This window comes from Panicum virgatum, chromosome 3N (assembly GCF_016808335.1).
Source record: "Panicum virgatum strain AP13 chromosome 3N, P.virgatum_v5, whole genome shotgun sequence".
Taxonomy (NCBI): Eukaryota; Viridiplantae; Streptophyta; class Magnoliopsida; order Poales; family Poaceae; genus Panicum; species Panicum virgatum.
In genome coordinates this window covers 70,014,055-70,031,959 of record NC_053147.1, presented here as the reverse complement: position 1 = coordinate 70,031,959, position 17,905 = coordinate 70,014,055, and positions in this window count along the sequence as shown.

Genomic DNA, 17,905 nt, shown 5'->3' with positions numbered 1-17,905 from the left:
CCCGAAACCCAAACCCCAACCGAAACCCGAAACCCTAAACCCGAAACCGAAACCGAAACCCGAACCCGAAACCGAAACCCGAAACCAAACCCGAAACCCGAAACCCGAAACCCAAACCCGAAACCGAAACCCGAAACCCGAAACCCGAAACCCGAAACCCAAAAAACCCGAAACCCGAAACCCGAAACCCGAAACCCGAACCGAAACCCAACCCGAAACCCGAAACCCGAAACCCGAAACCCGAAACCCGAAACCCGAACCGAAACCCGAAACCCGAAACCCGAAACCCCGAACCCGAAACCCTAAACCCGAAACCCGAAACCCGAACCCGAACCCGAAACCCGAGACCCGAAACCCTAACCCTAAACCCTAAACCCTAAACCCTAAACCCTAAACCGAAACCCGAAACCCTAAACCCTAAACCCTAAACCCGAAACCCTAAACCCTAAACCCTAAACCCAACCCGAAACCCGAAACCCGAACCCTAAACCCGAAACCCTAAACCCGAAACCCGAAACCCGAAACCCTATACCCTACCCTAACCCTAAACCCAACCCTAAACCCTTAACCCTAACCCGATACCCTATACCCTAAACCCTATACCCTAAACCCTATACCCTAAACCCTAAACCCTAAACCCTAAACCCCTAAACCCTAAAACCCTAAACCCTAAACCCTAAGCATGAGTTATAGCCTTTAAACTGCACAGGGAAGGTATTCGGGGGCTCTCAGAGCATGTGTATCGCCCTACTGGGATGAGCGCCAGATGAATCTTTCATATATGGTCCTTCTAGACATGTGGAACATGTTTGGGTAAAAATTCCTCAGTTTCATCGGAGGCTAGTCGGTTGGGCGGGTGCAACAGAGCCACCTGCTCATAATAAATCGATGAGAACGTAGGTGCCCATTTCAATGTGGTAAGGACTATTATATTTTCAAAAAAATATGTCAGGGTACTCTATATGAGTTTTCATTCCTACAGGGTAGTATTCTGTGCCCCTATTCAAACAGGACCGAGAACTCCTGATTTTGGATCCTGTACCATGAGTTATAGCCTTTAAACTGCACGGGGAAGGTATTCGGGGCTCTCAGGCCCTGTCTACAGCCCTACAGGGATGAGCGTCAGATGAATCTTTCCTATATGGTCCTTCTAGACATGTGGAACATGGTTGGGCAAAAATTCCTCAGTTTCATCGGAGGCTAGTCGGTTGGGCGGGTGCAACAGAGCCACCTGCTCATAATAAATCGATGAGAACGTAGGTGCCCATTTCAATGTGGTAAGGACTGTTATATTTTCAAGAAAATATTTCAGGGTACTCTATATGGGTTTTCATTGCAACAGGGTAGTATTCTGTGCCCCTATTCTAACGGTATCGAGAACTCCCGATTTTGGATCCTGTAGCATGAGTTATAGCCTTTAAACTGCACGGGCAAGGTATTCGGGGCTCTCAGGCCCTGTCTATCGCCCTATAGGGATGAGCACCAGATGAATCTTTCCTATATGGTCCTTGTAGATATGTGGAATATGTTTGGGCAAAAATTCCTCAGTTTCATCGGAGGCTAGTAGGTTGGGCGGGTGCAACAGAGCCACCTGCTCATAATAAATCGATGAGAACGTAGGTGCACATTTCAATGTGGTAAGGACTATTATATTTTCAAGAAAATATTTCAGGGTACTCTATATGGGTTTTCATGCCAACAGGGTAGTATTCTGTGCCCCTTTTCTAACGGGAATGAGAACTCCCGGTTTTGGATCCTGTGGCATGAGTTATAGCCTTTAAACTGCACGGGGAAGGTATTCGGGGCTCTCAGGTCATGTGTATCGCCCTACAAGGGTGAGCGGCAGATGAATCTTTCCTATATGGTCCTTCTAGACATGTGGAACATGTTTGGGCAAAAATGCCTCAGTTTCATCGGAGGCTAGTCGGTTGGGCGGGTGCAACAGAGCCACCTGCTCATAATAAATCGATGAGAACGTAGGTGCCCATTTCAATGTGGTAAGGACTATTATATTTTCAAAAAAAATATGTCAGGGTACTCAATATGAGTTTTCATTCCTACAGGGTAGTATTCTGTGCCCAATTCCAACGGGATCGAGAACTCCCAATTTTGGATCCTGTAGCATGAGTTATAGCCCTTAAACTGCACAGGGATTGTATTCGGGGGCTCTCAGAGCATGTGTATCGCCCTACAGGGATGAGTGCCAGATGAATCTTTCCTATATGGTCCTTCTAGACATGTGGAACATATTTGGGAAAAAATTCGTCAGTTTCATCGGAGGCTAGTCGGTTGGGCGGGTGCAACAGAGCCACCTGCTCATAATAAATCGATGAGAACGTATGTGCCCATTTCAATGTGGTAAGGACTATTATATTTTCAAAAAAATATGTCAGGGTACTCTATATGAGTTTTCATTCCTACATGTAGTATTCTGTGCCCCTATTCCAACGGGATCGAGAACTCCCGATTTTGGATCCTGTAGCATGAGTTATAGCCTTTAAACTGCACGAGGAAGGTATTCGGGGCTCTCAGACCCTGTCTACAGCCCTACAGGGATGAGCGCCAGATGAATCTTTCCTATATGGTCCTTCTAGACATGTGGAAGATGGTTGGGCAAAAATTCCTCAGTTTCATCGGAGGCTAGTCGGTTGGGCGGGTGCAACAGAGCCACCTGCTCATAATAAATCGATGAGAACGTAGGTGCCCATTTCAATGTGGTAAGGACTATTATATTTTCAAAAAAATATGTCAGGGTACTCTATATGAGTTTTCATTCCTACAGGGTAGTATTCTGTGCCCTATTCAAACAGGACCGAGAACTCCCGATTTTGGATCCTGTACCATGAGTTATAGCCTTTAATCTGCACGGGGAAGGTATTCGGGGCTCTCAGGCCCTGTCTACAGCCCTACAGGGATGAGCGTCAGATGAATCTTTCCTATATGGTCCTTCTAGACATGTGGAACATGGTTGGGCAAAAATTCCTCAGTTTCATCGGAGGCTAGTCGGTTGGGCGGGTGCAACAGAGCCACCTGCTCATAATAAATCGATGAGAACGTAGGTGCCCATTTCAATGTGGTAAGGACTGTTATATTTTCAAGAAAATATTTCAGGGTACTCTATATGGGTTTTCATTGCAACAGGGTAGTATTCTGTGCCCCTATTCTAACGGTATCGAGAACTCCCGATTTTGGATCTTGTAGCATGAGTTATAGCCTTTAAACTGCACGGGCAAGGTATTCGGGGCTCTCAGGCCCTGTCTATCGCCCTATAGGGATGAGCACCAGATGAATCTTTCCTATATGGTCCTTGTAGATATGTGGAATATGTTTGGACAAAAATTCCTCAGTTTCATCGGAGGCTAGTAGGTTGGGCGGGTGCAACAGAGCCACCTGCTCATAATAAATCGATGAGAACGTAGGTGCACATTTCAATGTGGTAAGGACTATTATATTTTCAAGAAAATATTTCAGGGTACTCTATATGGGTTTTCATGCCAACAGGGTAGTATTCTGTGCCCCTATTCTAACGGGACTGAGAACTCCCGGTTTTGGATCCTGTGGCATGAGTTATAGCCTTTAAACTGCACGGGGAAGGTATTCGGGGCTCTCAGGTCATGTGTATCGCCCTACAAGGATGAGCGGCAGATGAATCTTTCCTATATGGTCCTTCTAGACATGTGGAACATGTTTGGGCAAAAATTCCTCAGTTTCATCGGAGGCTAGTCGGTTGGGCGGGTGCAACAGAGCCACCTGCTCATAATAAATCGATGAGAACGTAGGTGCCCATTTCAATGTGGTAAGGACTATTATATTTTCAAAAAAAATATGTCAGGGTACTCAATATGAGTTTTCATTCCTACAGGGTAGTATTCTGTGCCCAATTCCAACGGGATCGAGAACTCCCGATTTTGGATCCTGTAGCATGAGTTATAGCCTTTAAACTGCACAGGGATTGTATTCGGGGGCTCTCAGAGCATGTGTATCGCCCTACAGGGATGAGCGCCAGATGAATCTTTCCTATATGGTCCTTCTAGACATGTGGAACAAATTTGGGAAAAAATTCCTCAGTTTCATCGGAGGCTAGTCGGTTGGGCGGGTGCAACAGAGCCACCTGCTCATAATAAATCGATGAGAACGTATGTGCCCATTTCAATGTGGTAAGGACTATTATATTTTCAAAAAAATATGTCAGGGTACTCTATATGAGTTTTCATTCCTACATGTAGTATTCTGTGCCCCTATTCCAACGGGATCGAGAACTCCCGATTTTGGATCCTGTAGCATGAGTTATAGCCTTTAAACTGCACGAGGAAGGTATTCGGGGCTCTCAGACCCTGTCTACAGCCCTACAGGGATGAGTGCCAGATGAATCTTTCCTATATGGTCCTTCTAGACATGTGGAAGATGGTTGGGCAAAAATTCCTCAGTTTCATCGGAGGCTAGTCGGTTGGGCGGGTGCAACAGAGCCACCTGCTCATAATAAATCGATGAGAACGTAGGTGCCCATTTCAATGTGGTAAGGACTATTATATTTTCAAAAAAATATGTCAGGGTACTCTATATGAGTTTTCATTCCTACAGGGTAGTATTCTGTGCCCCTATTCAAACAGGACCGAGAACTCCCGATTTTGGATCCTGTACCATGAGTTATAGCCTTTAAACTGCACGGGGAAGGTATTCGGGGCTCTCAGGCCCTGTCTACAGCCCTACAGGGATGAGCGTCAGATGAATCTTTCCTATATGGTCCTTCTAGACATGTGGAACATGTTTGGGCAAAAATTCCTCAGTTTCATCGGAGGCTAGTCGGTTGGGCGGGTGCAACAGAGCCACCTGCTCATAATAAATCGATGAGAACGTAGGTGCCCATTTCAATGTGGTAAGGACTGTTATATTTTCAAGAAAATATTTCAGGGTACTCTATATGGGTTTTCATTGCAACAGGGTAGTATTCTGTGCCCCTATTCTAACGGTACCGAGAACTCCCGATTTTGGATCCTGTAGCATGAGTTATAGCCTTTAAACTGCACGGGCAAGGTATTCGGGGCTCTCAGGCCCTGTCTATCGCCCTATAGGGATGAGCACCAGATGAATCTTTCCTATATGGTCCTTGTAGATATGTGGAATATGTTTGGGCAAAAATTCCTCAGTTTCATCGGAGGCTAGTAGGTTGGGCGGGTGCAACAGAGCCACCTGCTCATAATAAATCGATGAGAACGTAGGTGCCCATTTCAATGTGGTAAGGACTATTATATTTTCAAGAAAATATTTCAGGGTACTCTATATGGGTTTTCATGCCAACAGGGTAGTATTCTGTGCCCCTATTCTAACGGGACCGAGAACTCCCGGTTTTGGATCCTGTGGCATGAGTTATAGCCTTTAAACTGCACGGGGAAGGTATTCGGGGCTCTCAGGTCATGTGTATCGCCCTACAAGGATGAGCGGCAGATGAATCTTTCCTATATGGTCCTTCTAGACATGTGGAACATGTTTGGGCAAAAATTCCTCAGTTTCATCAGAGGCTAGTCGGTTGGGCGGGTGCAACAGAGCCACCTGCTCATAATAAATCGATGAGAACGTAGGTGCCCATTTCAATGTGGTAAGGACTATTATATTTTCAAAAAAAATATGTCAGGGTACTCAATATGAGTTTTCATTCCTACAGGGTAGTATTCTGTGCCCAATTCCAACGGGATCGAGAACTCCCGATTTTGGATCCTGTAGCATGAGTTATAGCCTTTAAACTGCACAGGGATTGTATTCGGGGGCTCTCAGAGCATGTGTATCGCCCTACAGGGATGAGCGCCAGATGAATCTTTCCTATATGGTCCTTCTAGACATGTGGAACAAATTTGGGAAAAAATTCCTCAGTTTCATCGGAGGCTAGTCGGTTGGGCGGGTGCAACAGAGCCACCTGCTCATAATAAATCGATGAGAACGTATGTGCCCATTTCAATGTGGTAAGGACTATTATATTTTCAAAAAAATATGTCAGGGTACTCTATATGAGTTTTCATTCCTACATGTAGTATTCTGTGCCCCTATTCCAACGGGATCGAGAACTCCCGATTTTGGATCCTGTAGCATGAGTTATAGCCTTTAAACTGCACGAGGAAGGTATTCGGGGCTCTCAGACCCTGTCTACAGCCCTACAGGGATGAGTGCCAGATGAATCTTTCCTATATGGTCCTTCTAGACATGTGGAAGATGGTTGGGCAAAAATTCCTCAGTTTCATCGGAGGCTAGTCGGTTGGGCGGGTGCAACAGAGCCACCTGCTCATAATAAATCGATGAGAACGTAGGTGCCCATTTCAATGTGGTAAGGACTATTATATTTTCAAAAAAATATGTCAGGGTACTCTATATGAGTTTTCATTCCTACAGGGTAGTATTCTGTGCCCCTATTCAAACAGGACCGAGAACTCCCGATTTTGGATCCTGTACCATGAGTTATAGCCTTTAAACTGCACGGGGAAGGTATTCGGGGCTCTCAGGCCCTGTCTACAGCCCTACAGGGATGAGCGTCAGATGAATCTTTCCTATATGGTCCTTCTAGACATGTGGAACATGTTTGGGCAAAAATTCCTCAGTTTCATCGGAGGCTAGTCGGTTGGGCGGGTGCAACAGAGCCACCTGCTCATAATAAATCGATGAGAACGTAGGTGCCCATTTCAATGTGGTAAGGACTGTTATATTTTCAAGAAAATATTTCAGGGTACTCTATATGGGTTTTCATTGCAACAGGGTAGTATTCTGTGCCCCTATTCTAACGGTACCGAGAACTCCCGATTTTGGATCCTGTAGCATGAGTTATAGCCTTTAAACTGCACGGGCAAGGTATTCGGGGCTCTCAGGCCCTGTCTATCGCCCTATAGGGATGAGCACCAGATGAATCTTTCCTATATGGTCCTTGTAGATATGTGGAATATGTTTGGGCAAAAATTCCTCAGTTTCATCGGAGGCTAGTAGGTTGGGCGGGTGCAACAGAGCCACCTGCTCATAATAAATCGATGAGAACGTAGGTGCCCATTTCAATGTGGTAAGGACTATTATATTTTCAAGAAAATATTTCAGGGTACTCTATATGGGTTTTCATGCCAACAGGGTAGTATTCTGTGCCCCTATTCTAACGGGACCGAGAACTCCCGGTTTTGGATCCTGTGGCATGAGTTATAGCCTTTAAACTGCACGGGGAAGGTATTCGGGGCTCTCAGGTCATGTGTATCGCCCTACAAGGATGAGCGGCAGATGAATCTTTCCTATATGGTCCTTCTAGACATGTGGAACATGTTTGGGCAAAAATTCCTCAGTTTCATCAGAGGCTAGTCGGTTGGGCGGGTGCAACAGAGCCACCTGCTCATAATAAATCGATGAGAACGTAGGTGCCCATTTCAATGTGGTAAGGACTATTATATTTTCAAAAAAATATGTCACGGTACTCTATATGAGTTTTCATTCCTACATGTAGTATTCTGTGCCCCTATTCCAACGGGATCGAGAACTCCCGATTTTGGATCCTGTAGCATGAGTTATAGCCTTTAAACATCACGGGGAAGGTATTCGGGGCTCTCAGGCCCTGTCTACAGCCCTACAGGGATGAGCGCCAGATGAATCTTTCCTATATGGTCCTTCTAGACATGTGGAAGATGGTTGGGTAAAAATTCCTCAGTTTCATCGGAGGCTAGTCGGTTGGGCGGGTGCAACAGAGCCACCTGCTCATAATAAATCGATGAGAACGTAGGTGCCCATTTCAATGTGTTAAGGACTGTTATATTTTCAAGAAAATATTTCAGGGTACTCTATATGGGTTTTCATTGCAACAGGGTAGTATTCTGTGCCCCTATTCTAACGGTACCGAGAACTCCCGATTTTGGATCCTGTAGCATGAGTTATAGCCTTTAAACTGCACAGGGATTGTATTCGGGGGCTCTCAGAGCATGTGTATCGCCCTACAGGGATGAGCGCCAGATGAATCTTTCCTATATGGTCCTTCTAGACATGTGGAACATATTTGGGAAAAAATTCCTCAGTTTCATCGGAGGCTAGTCGGTTGGGCGGGTGCAACAGAGCCACCTGCTCATAATAAATCGATGAGAACGTATGTGCCCATTTCAATGTGGTAAGGACTATTATATTTTCAAAAAAATATATCAGGGTACTCTATATGAGTTTTCATTCCTACATGTAGTATTCTGTGCCCCTATTCCAACGGGATCGAGAACTCCCGATTTTGGATCCTGTAGCATGAGTTATAGCCTTTAAACTGCACGAGGAAGGTATTCAGGGCTCTCAGACCCTGTCTAAAGCCCTACAGGGATGAGCGCCAGATGAATCTTTCCTATATGGTCCTTCTAGACATGTGGAAGATGGTTGGGCAAAAATTCCTCAGTTTCATCGGAGGCTAGTCGGTTGGGCGGGTGCAACAGAGCCACCTGCTCATAATAAATCGATGAGAACATAGGTGCCCATTTCAATGTGGTAAGGACTATTATATTTTCAAAAAAATATGTCAGGGTACTCTATATGAGTTTTCATGCCTACAGGGTAGTATTCTGTGCCCCTATTCAAACAGGACCGAGAACTCCCGATTTTGGATCCTGTACCATGAGTTATAGCCTTTAAACTGCACGGGGAAGGTATTCGGGGCTCTCAGGCCCTGTCTACAGCCCTACAGGGATGAGCGTCAGATGAATCTTTCCTATATGGTCCTTCTAGGCATGTGGAACATGTTTGGGCAAAAATTCCTCAGTTTCATCGGAGGCTAGTCGGTTGGGCGGGTGCAACAGAGCCACCTGCTCATAATAAATCGATGAGAACGTAGGTGCCCATTTCAATGTGGTAAGGACTGTTATATTTTCAAGAAAATATTTCAGGGTACTCTATATGGGTTTTCATTGCAACAGGGTAGTATTCTGTGCCCCTATTCTAACGGTACCGAGAACTCCCGATTTTGGATCCTGTAGCATGAGTTATAGCCTTTAAACTGCACGGGCAAGGTATTCGGGGCTCTCAGGCCCTGTCTATCGCCCTATAGGGATGAGCACCAGATGAATCTTTCCTATATGGTCCTTGTAGATATGTGGAATATGTTTGGGCAAAAATTCCTCAGTTTCATCGGAGGCTAGTAGGTTGGGCGGGTGCAACAGAGCCACCTGCTCATAATAAATCGATGAGAACGTAGGTGCCCATTTCAATGTGGTAAGGACTATTATATTTTCAAGAAAATATTTCAGGGTACTCTATATGGGTTTTCATGCCAACAGGGTAGTATTCTGTGCCCCTATTCTAACGGGATCGAGAACTCCCGGTTTTGGATCCTGTGGCATGAGTTATAGCCTTTAAACTGCACGGGGAAGGTATTCGGGGCTCTCAGGTCATGTGTATCGCCCTACAAGGATGAGCGGCAGATGAATCTTTCCTATATGGTCCTTCTAGACATGTGGAACATGTTTGGGCAAAAATTCCTCAGTTTCATCGGAGGCTAGTCGGTTGGGCGGGTGCAACAGAGCCACCTGCTCATAATAAATCGATGAGAACGTAGGTGCCCATTTCAATGTGGTAAGGACTATTATATTTTCAAAAAAATATGTCACGGTACTCTATATGAGTTTTCATTCCTACATGTAGTATTCTGTGCCCCTATTCCAACGGGATCGAGAACTCCCGATTTTGGATCCTGTAGCATGAGTTATAGCCTTTAAACTGCACGGGGAAGGTATTCGGGGCTCTCAGGCCCTGTCTACAGCCCTACAGGGATGAGCGCCAGATGAATCTTTCCTATATGGTCCTTCTAGACATGTGGAAGATGGTTGGGCAAAAATTCCTCAGTTTCATCGGAGGCTAGTCGGTTGGGCGGGTGCAACAGAGCCACCTGCTCATAATAAATCGATGAGAACGTAGGTGCCCATTTCAATGTGTTAAGGACTGTTATATTTTCAAGAAAATATTTCAGGGTACTCTATATGGGTTTTCATTGCAACAGGGTAGTATTCTGTGCCCCTATTCTAACGGTACCGAGAACTCCCGATTTTGGATCCTGTAGCATGAGTTATAGCCTTTAAACTGCACGGGCAAGGTATTCGGGGCTCTCAGGCCCTGTCTATCGCCCTATTGGGATGAGCACCAGATGAATCTTTCCTATATGGTCCTTGTAGATATGTGGAATATGTTTGGGCAAAAATTCCTCAGTTTCATCGGAGGCTAGTAGGTTGGGCGGGTGCAACAGAGCCACCTGCTCATAATAAATCGATGAGAACGTAGGTGCCCATTTCAATGTGGTAAGGACTATTATATTTTCAAGAAAATATTTCAGGGTACTCTATATGGGTTTTCATGCCAACAGGGTAGTATTCTGTGCGCCTATTCTAACGGGACCGAGAACTCCCGGTTTTGGATCCTGTGGCATGAGTTATAGCCTTTAAACTGCACGGGGAAGGTATTCGGGGCTCTCAGGTCATGTGTATCGCCCTACAAGGATGAGCGGCAGATGAATCTTTCCTATATGGTCCTTCTAGACATGTGGAACATGTTTGGGCAAAAATTCCTCAGTTTCATCGGAGGCTTGTCGGTTGGGCGGGTGCAACAGAGCCACCTGCTCATAATAAATCGATGAGAACGTAGGTGCCCATTTCAATGTGGTAAGGACTATTATATTTTCAAAAAAAATATGTCAGGGTACTCTATATGAGTTTTCATTCCTATAGGGTAGTATTCTGTGCCCCAATTCCAACGGGACCGAGAACTCCCGATTTTGGATCCTGTAGCATGAGTTATAGCCTTTAAACTGCACAGGGATTGTATTCGGGGGCTCTCAGAGCATGTGTATCGCCCTACAGGGATGAGCGCCAGATGAATCTTTCCTATATGGTCCTTTTAGACATGTGGAACATGTTTGGGAAAAAATTCCTCAGTTTCATCGGAGGCTAGTCGGTTGGGCGGGTGCAACAGAGCCACCTGCTCATAATAAATCGATGAGAACGTAGGTGCCCATTTCAATGTGCTAAGGACTATTATATTTTCAAAAAAATATATCAGGGTACTCTATATGAGTTTTCATTCCTATATAGTGGTATTCTGTGCCCCTATTCCAACGGGATAGAGAACTCTCAATTTTGGATCCTATAGAATCAGTTATAGCCTTTAAACTGCACGGGGAAGGTATTCGGAGCTCTCAGGCCCTGTCTATCGCCCTAGAGGGATGAGCGCCAGATGAATCTTTCCTATATGGTCCTACTAGACATGTGGAACATGTTTAGGCAAAAATACCTCAGTTTCATCAGAGACTATTCGGTTGGGCCGGTGCAACAGAGCCACCTGCTCATAATAAATCGATGAGAACGTAGGTGCCCATTTCAATGTGGTAAGGACTATTATATTTTCAAAAAAATATGTCAGGGTACTCTATATGAGTTTTCATTCCTACATGTAGTATTCTGTGCCCCTATTCCAACGGGATCGAGAACTCCCGATTTTGGATCCTGTAGCATGAGTTATAGCCTTTAAACTGCACGGGGAAGGTATTCGGCGCTCTCAGGCCCTGTCTACAGCCCTACAGGGATGAGCGCCAGATGAATCTTTCCTATATGGTCCTTCTAGACTTGTGGAAGATGGTTGGGCAAAAATTCCTCAGTTTCATCGGAGGCTAGTCGGTTGGGCGGGTGCAACAGAGCCACCTGCTCATAATAAATCGATGAGAACGTAGGTGCCCATTTAAATGTGGTAAGGACTATTATATTTTCTAAAAAATATGTCAGGGTACTCTATATGAGTTTTCATTCCTACAAGGTTGTATTCTGTGCCCCTATTCCAACGGGACCGAGAACTCCCGATTTTGGATCCTGTAGCATGAGTTATAGCCTTTAAACTGCACGGGGAAGGTATTCGGGGCTCTCAGGCCCTGTCTACAGCCCTACAGGGATGAGCGCCAGATGAATCTTTCCTATATGGTCCTTTTAGATATGTGGAACATGTTTGGGAAAAAATTCCTCAGTTTCATAGGAGGCTAGTCGGTTGGGCGGGTGCAACAGAGCCACCTGCTCATAATAAATCGATGAGAACGTAGGTGCCGATTTCAATGTGGTAAGGACTATTATATTTTCAAAAAAATATGTCAAGGTACTCTATCTGAGTTTTCATTCCTACAGGGTTGTATTCTGTGCCCCTATTCCAACGGGACCGAGAACTCCCGATTTTGGATCCTGTAGCATGAGTTACAGCCTTTAAACTGCACGGGCAAGGTATTCGGGGCTCTCAGGCCCTGTCTATCGCCCTATAGGGATGAGCACCAGGTGAATCTTTCCTATATGGTCCTTGTAGATATGTGGAATATGTTTGGGCAAAAATTCCTCAGTTTCATCGGAGGCTAGTCGGTTGGGCGGGTGCAACAGAGCCACCTGCTCATAATAAATCGATGAGAACGTAGGTGCCCATTTCAATGTGGTAAGGACTATGATATTTTCAAAAAAATATGTCAGGGTACTCTATATGAGTTTTCATTCCTACAGGGTAGTATTCTGTGCCCCTATTCCAACGGGACCGAGAACTCCCGATTTTGGATCCTGTAGCATGAGTTATAGCCTTTAAACTGCACGGGGAAGGTATTCGGGGCTCTCAGGCCCTGTCTACAGCCCTACAGGGATGTGCGCCAGATGAATGTTTCCTATATGGTCCTTCTAGACATGTGGAACATGGTTGGGCAAAAATTCCTCAGTTTCATCGGAGGCTAGTCGGTTGGGCGGGTGCAACAGAGCCACCTGCTCATAATAAATCGATGAGAACGTAGGTGCCCATTTCAATGTGGTAAGGACTGTTATATTTTCAAGAAAATATTTCAAGGAACTCTATATGGGTTTTCATTGCAACAGGGTAGTATTCTGTGCCCCTATTCTAACGGTATCGAGAACTCCCGATTTTGGATCCTGTAGCATGAGTTATAGCCTTTAAACTGCACGGGGCAAGGTATTCGGGGCTCTCAGGCCCTGTCTAACGCACTATAGGGATGAGCGCCAGATGAATCTTTCCTATATGGTCCTTGTAGAGATGTGGAACATGTTTGGGCAAAAATTCCTCAGTTTCATCGGAGGCTAGTAGGTTGGGCGGGTGCAACAGAGCCACCTGCTCATAGTAAATCGCTGAGAACATAGGTGCCCATTTCAATGTGGTAAGGACTATTATATTTTCAAAAAATATGTTAGGGTACTCTATATGAGTTTTCATTCCTATAGGGTAGTATTCTGGGCCCCTATTCCAACGGGACCGAGAACTCCCGATTTCGGATCCTGTAGAATGAGTTATAGGGATGAGAGCCCCTATTTCAGGGTACTCTATATGGATTTTCATTGGAACAGGGTAGTATTCTGTGCCCCTATTCTAACGGGATCCTGTAGCATGAGTTATAGCCTTTAAACTGCACGGGGCAAGGTATTCGGGGCTCTCAGGCCCTGTCTACAGCCCTACAGGGATGAGCGCCAGATGAATCTTTCCTATATGGTCCTTCTAGACATGTGGAAGATGGTTGGGCAAAAATTCCTCAGTTTCATCGGAGGCTAGTCGGTTGGTCGGGTGCAACAGAGCCACCTGCTCATAATAAATCGATGAGAACGTAGGTGCCGATTTCAATGTGGTAAGGACTATTATATTTTCAAAAAAATATGTCAGGGTACTCTATCTGAGTTTTCATTCCTACAGGGTTGTATTCTGTGCCCCTATTCCAACGGGACCGAGAACTCCCGATTTTGGATCCTGTAGCATGAGTTACAGCCTTTAAACTGCACGGGCAAGGTATTCGGGGCTCTCAGGCCCTGTCTATCGCCCTATAGGAATGAGCACCAGATGAATCTTTCCTATATGGTCCTTGTAGATATGTGGAATATGTTTGGGCAAAAATTCCTCAGTTTCATCGGAGGCTAGTCGGTTGGGCGGCTGCAACAGAGCCACCTGCTCATAATAAATCGATGAGAACGTAGGTGCCCATTTCAATGTGGTAAGGACTATGATATTTTCAAAAAAATATGTCAGGGTACTCTATATGAGTTTTCATTCCTACAGGGTAGTATTCTGTGCCCCTATTCCAACGCGACCGAGAACTCCCGATTTTGGATCCTTTTAGCATGAGTTATAGCCTTTAAACTTCACGGGGAAGGTATTCGGGGCTCTCAGGCCCTGTCTACAGCCCTACAGGGATGTGCGCCAGATGAATCTTTACTATATGGTCCTTCTAGACATGTGGAACATGGTTGGGTAAAAATTCCTCAGTTTCATCGGAGGCTAGTCGGTTGGGCGGGTGCAACAGAGCCACCTGCTCATAATAAATCGATGAGAACGTAGGTGCCCATTTCAATGTGGCAAGGACTGTTATATTTTCAAGAAAATATTTCAGGGTACTCTATATGGGTTTTCATTGCAACAGGGTAGTATTCTGTGCCCCTATTCTAACGGGACCGAGAACTCCCAATTTTGGATCCTTTTAGCATGAGTTATAGCCTTTAAACTGCACGGGGAAGGTATTCGGAGCTCTCAGGCCCTGTCTATCGCCCTACAGGGATGAGCGCCAGATGAATCTTTCCTATATGGTCCTTCTAGACATGTGGAACATGTTTGGGAAAAAATTCCTCAGTATCATCGGAGGCTAGTCGGTTGGGCGGGTGCAACAGAGCCACCTGCTCATAATAAATCGATGAGAACGTAGGTGCCCATTTCAATGTGGTAAGGACTATTATATTTTCAAAAAAATATGTCAGGGTACTCTATATGAGTTTTCATTCCTATAGGGTAGTATTCTGGGCCCCTATTCCAACGGGACCGAGAACTCCCGATTTTGGATCCTGTAGAATGAGTTAGTCTTTAAACTGCACGGGGAAGGTATTTGGGGCTCTCAGGCCCTGTCTATCGCCCTACAGGGACGAGCGCTAGATTGATCTTTCCTATTTGGTCCTTCTAGACATGTGGAACATATTTGGGCAAAAATTCCTCAGTTTCATCAGAGGCTAGTCGGTTGGGCGGGTGCAACAGAGCCACCTGCTCATAATAAATCGATGAGAACGTGGGTGCCCATTTCAATGTGGTAAGGACTATTATATTTTCAAAAAAATATGTTAGGGTACTCTATTTGAGTTTTCATTCCTACAGGGTAGTATTCTGTGCCCCTATTCCAACGAGACTGAGAACTCACGATTTTGGATCCTGTAGCATGAGTTATAGCCTTTAAACTGCACGGGGAAGGTATTCGGGGCTCTCAGGCCCTGTCTATAGCCCTACAGGGATGAGCGCCAGATGAATCTTTCCTATATGGTCCTTCTAGACATGTGGAACATATTTGGGCAAAAGTTCCTCAGTTTCATCGGAGACTAGTCGGTTGGGCGGGTGCAACAGAGCCACCTGCTCATAATAAATCGATGAGAACGTGGGTGCCCATTTCAATGTGGTAAGGACTATTATATTTTCAAAAAAATATGTTAGGGTACTCTATATGAGTTTTCATTCCTATAGGGTAGTATTCTGGGCCCCTATTCCAACGGGACTGAGAACTCCCGATTTTGGATCCTGTAGCATGAGTTATAGCCTTTAAACTGCACGGGGAAGGTATTCGGGGCTCTCAGGCCCTGTCTATCGCCCTACAGGGATGAGCGCCAGATGAATCTTTCCTATATGGTCCTTCTAGACATGTGGAACATGTTTGGGCAAAACTTCCTCAGTTTCATCGGAGGCTAGTCGGTTGGGATAGTGCAACAGAGCCACCTGCTCATAATAAATCGATGAGTACGTAGGTGCCCATTTCAATTTGGTAACGACTATTATATTTTCAAAAAAATATGTCAGGGTACTCTATATGGGTTTTCATTCCTACATGGTAGTATTCTGTGCCCCTATTCCAACGGGACCGAGAACTCCCGATTTTAGATCCTGTAGCATGAGTTATAGCCTTTAAACTGCACAGGGAAGGTATTCGGGGGCTCTCAGGCCCTGTCTATTGCCCTACAGGGATGAGCGCCAGATGAATCTTTCCTATATGGTCCTTCTAGACATGTGGAACATGGTTGGGCAAAAATTCCTCAGTTTCATCGGAGGCTAGTCGGTTGGGCGGGTGCAACAGAGCCACCTGCTCATAATAAATCGATGAGAACGTAGGTGCCCATTTCAATGTGTTAAGGACTATTATATTTTCAAAAAAATATTTCAGGGTACTCTATATGAGTTTTCATTGCAACAGGGTAGTATTCTGTGCCCCTATTCCAACGGGACCGAGAACTCCCGATTTTGGATCCTGTAGAATGAGTTATAGTCTTTAAACTGCACGGCGAAGGTATTCGGGGCTCTCAGGCCCTGTCTATAGCCCTATAGGGATGAGCGCCAGATGAATCTTTCCGATATGGTCCTTGTAGAGATGTGGAACATGTTTGGGCAAAACTTCCTCAGTTTCATCGGAGGCTAGTAGGTTGGGCGGGTGCAACAGAGCCGCCGGCTCATAGTAAATCACAGAGAACATAGGTGCCCATTTCAATTTGGTAACGACTATTATATTTTCAAAAAAATATGTCAGGGTACTCTATATGGGTTTTCATTCCTACATGGTAGTATTCTGTGCCCCTATTCCAACGGGACCGAGAACTCCCGATTTTGGATCCTGTAGCATGAGTTATAACCTTTAAACTGCACAGGGAAGGTATTCGGGGGCTCTCAGGCCCTGTCTATCGCCCTACAGGGATGAGCGCCAGATGAATCTTTCCTATATGGTCCTTCTAGACATGTGGAACATGTTTGGGCAAAAATTCCTCAGTTTCATCGGAGCTAGTAGGTTGGGCGGGTGCAACAGAGCCACCTGCTCATAATAAATCGATGAGAACGTAGGTGCCCATTTCAATGTGGTAAGGACTATTATATTTTCAAAAAATATGTTAGGGTACTCTATATGAGTTTTCATTCCTACAGGGTAGTATTCTGGGCCCCTATTCCAACGGGACCGAGAACTCCCGATTTTGGATCCTGTAGAATGAGTTATAGCCTTTAAACTGCACGGGGAAGGTATTTGGGGCTCTCAGGCCCTGTCTATCGCCCTACAGGGACGAGCGCTAGATTAATCTTTCCTATTTGGTCCTTCTAGACATGTGGAACATATTTGGGCAAATATTCCTCAGTTTCACCGGAGGCTAGTCGGTTGGGCGGGTGCAACAGAGCCACCTGCTCATAATAAATCGATGAGAACGTGGGTGCCCATTTCAATATGGTAAGGACAATTATATTTTCAAGAAAATATGTCAGGGTACTCTATATGAGTTTTCATTCCTACAGGGTAGTATTCTGTGCCCCTATTCCAACGGGACTGAGAACTCCCGATTTTGGATCCTGTAGCATGAGTTATAGCCTTTAAACTTCACGGGGAAGGTATTCGGGGCTCTCAGGCCCTGTCTATAGCCCTACAGGGATGAGCGCCAGATGAATCTTTCCTATATGGTCCTTCTAGACATGTGGAACATGTTTGGGCAAAAATTCCTCAGTTTCATCGGAGGCTAGTCGGTTGGGCGGGTGCAACAGAGCCACCTGCTCATAATAAATCGATGAGAACGTAGGTGCCCATTTCAATGTGGCACGGACTGTTATATTTTCAATAAAATATTTCAGGGTACTCTATATGGATTTTCATTGCAACAGGGTAGTATTCTGTGCCCCTATTGTAACGGGACCGAGAACTCCCGATTTTGGATCCTGTAGCATGAGTTATAGCCTTTAAACTGCACGGGGAAGGTATTCGGAGCTCTCAGGCCCTGTCTATCGCCCTACAGGGATGAGCGCCAGATGAATCTTTCCTATATGGTCCTTCTAGACATGTGGAACATGTTTGGGAAAAAATTCCTCAGTATCATCGGAGGCTAGTCGGTTGGGCGGTTGCAACAGAGCCACCTGCTCATAATAA